Source organism: Phyllostomus hastatus, unplaced genomic scaffold (genome assembly GCF_019186645.2).
Source record: "Phyllostomus hastatus isolate PE091 unplaced genomic scaffold, TTU_PhHast_1.1 phas_scaffold_129, whole genome shotgun sequence".
NCBI lineage: Eukaryota > Metazoa > Chordata > Mammalia > Chiroptera > Phyllostomidae > Phyllostomus > Phyllostomus hastatus.
The window spans coordinates 34,028,669-34,034,668 of record NW_025334009.1 but is presented as its reverse complement, the minus strand read 5'-3'; positions in this window follow the sequence as shown (position 1 = coordinate 34,034,668).

Below are 6,000 nucleotides of genomic sequence, written 5' to 3'. Positions count from 1 at the left end.
CAAAGCTAAGTCATTATTGTATATATAATTATGTATGGTTTCTTTTCATTTATTGTAAATATTTTCCCTGGTTGGCTCTTAATATCTGTCAGGTGAAATTGAAGATGGAAAATAAGATTTCAGGAAATTAATTACTTTAAATACCGAACATTGGTAAACATAAAATTTTATGCTGAAGTGGTGCAATTAATATAACTCTCTTGACTTTTGCACATTACATTTCAGCCTTAGCCTTCATTTTAATGTGACTATAGTAAGCGTGCATACATCACAATGTTCTGGTTGTTTCTGGCACAGTTCAGCTTGGTGTTAATTATGAGCAGGGATGGAGGTGCACAAATGCTGCCCTTCATGCTGTATAATGGCTGCTAGTACTAAAGTATTTTATTTCTTATTTTTATTTTTTAAAAAGATTTTATTTATTTATTTTTAGAGAAAGGGGAAGGGAAGGAGAAAGAGGGAGAGAAACATCAGTGTGTGGTTGCCTCTTGCATGCCCCCCACCAAGGACCTGGCCTGCAACCCAGGCATGTTCACTGACTGGGAATCGAAGTATTAAAGTATTTTTTAAAAGATTTTTATTTATTTATTTTTAGAGAGGGAAAGGAGGGAGAGAGAGAGAGAGAAACATCAATGTGTGGTTGCTGGGGGTCATGGCCTGCAACCCTGGCATGTACCCTGACTGGGAATTGAACCTGCGACACTTTGGTTCGCAGCCTGCGCTCAATCCACTGAGCTACGCCAGCCAGGGCTGTATTAAATTATTTTTAAAGAGCCATGTGGAGAAAGTCCACCTCTGTCCTGTCTCTGGGTGAATTGCCTGAGGAGACTGTGGCCCTGCACTTTGGGTCAGGAGTCATGGAATCCAAAGACTGTTCTAGGCTCTCGGGATCCCACAGTCGTGCAAGTCCAAGAGACAGTCTAGAATGACAGGACAGATGGCTGCCCTTTTGTCAGCTTTTGACTTGAAAACAGTCTAGGATTTTGGGATTTTTATCTTTATTGCCTTCCACTTTTTTGGTTAACTTTCTTATTTGAGTTAAGTACTTAATTCACCTACTTTAATTCTCTTTATATGACCTATTTAAAAGCTGTGGATTTCACCATCACTGATTAATTGAATCCCATAAAGTCTGACATTTAGTATTTTTCCTCAGAAACTCTTAATTTAGCTACAAGAAGAAAGTACATAATTAGATATAAAGTAAGTAATAGCTAATAGATGGTGATTCTCAAAAGAAATGGACAATTTGTGTAGCTTATGCACTAAAATGAAAGCACAAATACTAAAAAATAAATGAGAGAATTAGCCACTGAAGCAGGGTATTTACATAAACATAAGATTACTCTGTGTAACTTTATACAATATATATAAATTTGATAAATGAATGATTAATTTCCTATGAAAATCAAATTTTCTGACATTTGCCCTATTAGCAATAGAAGGTAGAAGGAATAGAGAAAGTTATCTAAAGATTACCCCTTCAGCCCTGGCTGGTGTGGCTCAGTGGATTGAGCAGTAGCCTGCAAACCAAAAGGTTGCCAGTTTGATTCCCAGTCAGGGCACATGCTGGGGTTCCCCAGTAGGGGGTGTGCAAGAGGCAGCTATATATCTCTCACCCATTGATGTTTCTCTCTCCCTTTCTTCCCCTCTGTCTAAAAAAGTTAATAAATAAAACATTAAATAAAAAAGATTACTGCTATTAAAGTACTTAGCCCAGATGGTTTTAGGAAGAAACTACCAAACCTTTTAAAGACCAGATAATCCCTAATGTTATGTAAACTTTTCAAATGTACAGAAAATGAAGAAAAGTTTTGTTTTATATGAACTAAGTACTGTATAACATTGAGACCTAAATTTGATTAAAATGACATACAAAATAAGCCAATTTCACAGATAATATTAATGCAAAAGTCCTAAATAAAATAGAAATTAAAAATAAAATATTAGCGAGCAATCTATACTACATTTCCAGATCATATAGCATGACTGATACTTTGACAGATTTCAAGGGCCAATTCTGTTTTTTGTTTTTGAGTAGTAAAATCTAGTCTGTTTAACAGGGAAACACTGTCAGCCAAGGAGCAAGATGAGGACACCTGCGACTTCCATTACATTTTAACATTGTATTGATGGAAAGTGCCATCAGACAAAACAAGGAGAGGAGTCAGAATTGCAAAGGGGGTACATTCATGTATTAAAATATTTTAACCTCCATGGCTGAAGTCTTTTAAAAGAAAGGGTTTATTAGGCAATTGCCAGCCAGAGAGACCAGTCTTAGGGAATAGAGTTGTAAGGAGTAACAAAAATAGTGCTTTCCCTCTCACTTTCTAAGTGTTGGGAACTGCCCTGCCTGGTTTCAGAAGCTGTAACCCCCCATAGTTAAGGTTGAGTAAAAAGACCCTGGGACCTTAAGCCACTAAGGAGACAAAACTTATCCTCTCAGCAGGGGCGCAGCCTCTGCTGCCCCCTTTACTTCACCCTGCTTGGCCCCTGGAGGATGGTTGGATAGTCAATGATGGGTAAAATTCCTCAAGGGAGGAACAACCTAAGACAGGTACAGTTACTAAGGGACCATCAGGGAAGGACAGGGGACTATAGGAAAAGGGTGATGGGCCTTCACCCCTTTGTCATAGCCTGAGTCATTCTATCTAAAAACTCTCCTAACCTTTTGGCTGCCTGTATTCCCTGCCTGAAACTGTGCTAGAGGCCGGTATGGCCCTGTGCTGGAAGGTTTCCGGGGCAATCAAGCCTAACAAAGAATGTATAAAATCTTGTGAAACCTGCTTTGCTAAGAATACCCTCATTTAAATGTTAAGGGCCCAAGCATACAACGAGTTTGTCTCCCAAAGTTTTATGGCCTTTTGGCGTCACTATCTGACCCTGACTCAGAATAAACCTGACCCTGACTCATAATAAGCCCTTATAGTTTTTTGAATGTTATCTATTTCTTGATCATTACTACCTGACAATGATTGATGGGCTTTACCTATATGCCCTGTATTACTGTGCAAACTAAACCCAACAAAAGCCCATTGAGAAAAAGGCTTGAGGCCCTTCTCTGAGAGATTGGCCACCTTTCCTCCAAAAGTCGATCATGTCTTGGTAGATTTATTCTTGTCTGGAGTGGCTGGGAGGGCTCTTCGGGATGGAGCCCCCCTACATCTAAGTTCTAGCAGGGGTAATTATCAAGTTAACAGATTAAGAGGAGGAAAATCAAATTTTAATACATGTGCATGGGAAAGTCACATAAGCTTGAAAATTCCAAAGCTGGACAAAATTGGGCATGTATGTTATTTGGGACAAAGGAGAAAGTGGGAGGGCCAGTGATGGGATTTCCAAGAGAGCTAAAGATGTACAGGTGGTTGAGGAAGAGCAGAACACACATGGCAGGTGAGTTTTTGCTAGGCAATCCAGAAAAGAAAGACATGGGGAGAAGGGTGGTCAACAGGCTCCAGCTTAGAGTCTTCCTGTCTAATGCTAAAATGATTATATTAAGGTTCTCTAATCTCTTAGGCAGGAAAGCGGGGAGGGTCAAAGGTTCTTTCTGAGTTTTTTGTTTCTTAAAAACCAGCTTGAAATCAATGTTCCAAAAGGCAAAACTCTTGGTCCCCTTCAGACTCTAAACCACCAGTGGCATGACTAGGTAGGAAAGACATGTCCATTGTCCTGGATTTTTGCAAGCATTTTTATACATCAGGTAGAAAGGAGGAAGATGTTAGCCTTTCTGATAGGATTGGCATTAGCTATAGACAAAGGAATAGGAGAAGGTGAAGTGGGGCTAGTTCTGGGATAGGTGCTTCAGGGTCCTCAAAGAAGTGTCCACTCCTGTGGATTAGCTGTGGGCAGCAGATTGGAAAGTTGATGTGTAAATAAGAAGCAGAGGCTCCTGGGGTTATAAGAATCATCAGAGCAAGCAGTTACAGGCAGGCCCACAGCTATTACTAAGAGGCTAACTCTTCTGTTTCTCTCATTCTCAGGCAGCTGTTTTTTTGTTTTTGTTTTTTTTTAAATAATTTAGAACATCTCAGAATCTTTTTTTCTTATCATATATGCAGATGACTTGATAGCTTAGGTAGAAAACACAAAGAAATCAAAACTGAAACTAATACATTAAACTAAGTACATATGCCCTGGCTGGTGTGGCTTGGTGGATTGAGTGCCTGCCTGCAAACCAAAGAGTCGCTAGTTCGATTCCCAATCAGGGCACATGCCTGGGTTGAGGGCCAGGTCCTTGGTAGGGGATACACAAGAGGCAACCACACATTGATGTTTCTCTCCCTCTCTTTCTCCCTTCCTTCCCCTATCTCTAAAAATAAATAAAATCTAAAAAAAAAACCCAAATAAGGTAGTAAATAATAAGATGTAAAATTAACATAACAACCCGATAATTTTCACATACACAATTACTAGTGAGTGACAGGATATAAACAGCAACAAAACATTTAACATGAAATGTGCAAAACTTATACAAGGAAAACCTTAAAATACACCTGAAAAGTGCAAAAGGAGACTTGAACAAATGAAAAACATCTCTTATTTTTGGATAGATAGACAACATTTTAGATACCAATTCTTCCCAAGTTAGTATATAATTTTAGAATAATTCCCAATCAAAATACCAATGCATTTTTTGTTAAGTTTGCTTTTTATTTTATTTTCTGGAGCTAGATGAGTTGATTTTAAAGTTTATATGGAGATATAAGTTTAAACAGGAAGAGGAAAACAGACAGTTAACTTATATATGAAGCGCTGCTCAAACTCTAACTTAGTTATCAGAGAAGTGCAATTAAAGCTGTGGTGAGAACCTCGCAGGAACGTTGGTGTACTGCTGAAAACTAATTGGTCACCAGCCCAGAACTGGGTGATAGGCACATGAAAGCAATGGCTGTGGGGGCAAGAGAGAGGCCACATAGTGGTCCAGCAGCATAGACCCTCCTTCCCAAGACTGACCTAGCTTCTCTGCCTCTGAATGTCCAACTTGTCAGCAACACTGAGTCCTTCAAATGGTGCTAGTCCTTGAGGACCCTGGCTGGCTACTTGGTGCCCAGGTAGTTGACTACATTAGGCCTCTTTCAATGGTTCATCTCCACAGGAATGAATATTCTGGGTATGAATTTGCCTTTCCTGTCCACAAAGCCTCAACCACTGCACTACCTGGGGTTATGGAATGCTTGCTCCACTGATGTAGAACTTCATATAAGCACAGCATTTGACTTAGGGCAGGAGTCACTTTACAGTGAAGGTGTAGGAGTGGACTCATGACCTCAGGATCTACTGGTTGTTTCACGCATCCCACCATCCAGGGGCAGCTGTCTGGAATGGCCTTTCTGGAATAACTGAAGTGTTAGCTTGGAGAAAACACTCTGAGAAATGTGGTCCCATCTTTCAAAACACAGAATATTTATATCAATGCAGAGACCTGTGTATGCTGCTCTGTTCCTAATAGGAACAGTGCACAGACCCAGGAACTACGCGGTATGGACAGTGGCCCCACTGATCACTACTCCTAATGACCTATTGGAGGATTTCGTACTTCTGTCCCTGCAAATCTGGGCTCTTCAGTGTTGGAACTTCTGATCCCAGATAGACTAGTTGCTTGCCAGGTAATACTGCAAGGGACTCACTGAATTACAAACTACTGAAGGGCATGTTGGACTTCTTGTGCCTAGGGACCCCTGAATAATTTATCTTTTTATATCATACCAGCTGGGAGGAATATAAAGAGGTCCACTGTGGGGTCTCCTGGTGCTCCCTTCCCCCCCTATAACTATGAACAGGCCTGTGCAGCAACCCTGAACTGAGAGAGGGTATGACTATCAAGGGCACAGGCTTCAGGGAGGTGAGCTGTATGGACAACCAGCTAAACTACCAACATCTGCTGAGGCGGCTCTGAGGGTGAAGGGAATTCAGAATGGATATTGGAGGAGGGAACGGGCTATGTTGCAGCCCTGAGATCAACTACAGTGACAGGGGCTGTAGCTGATCCCTCTAACCTCT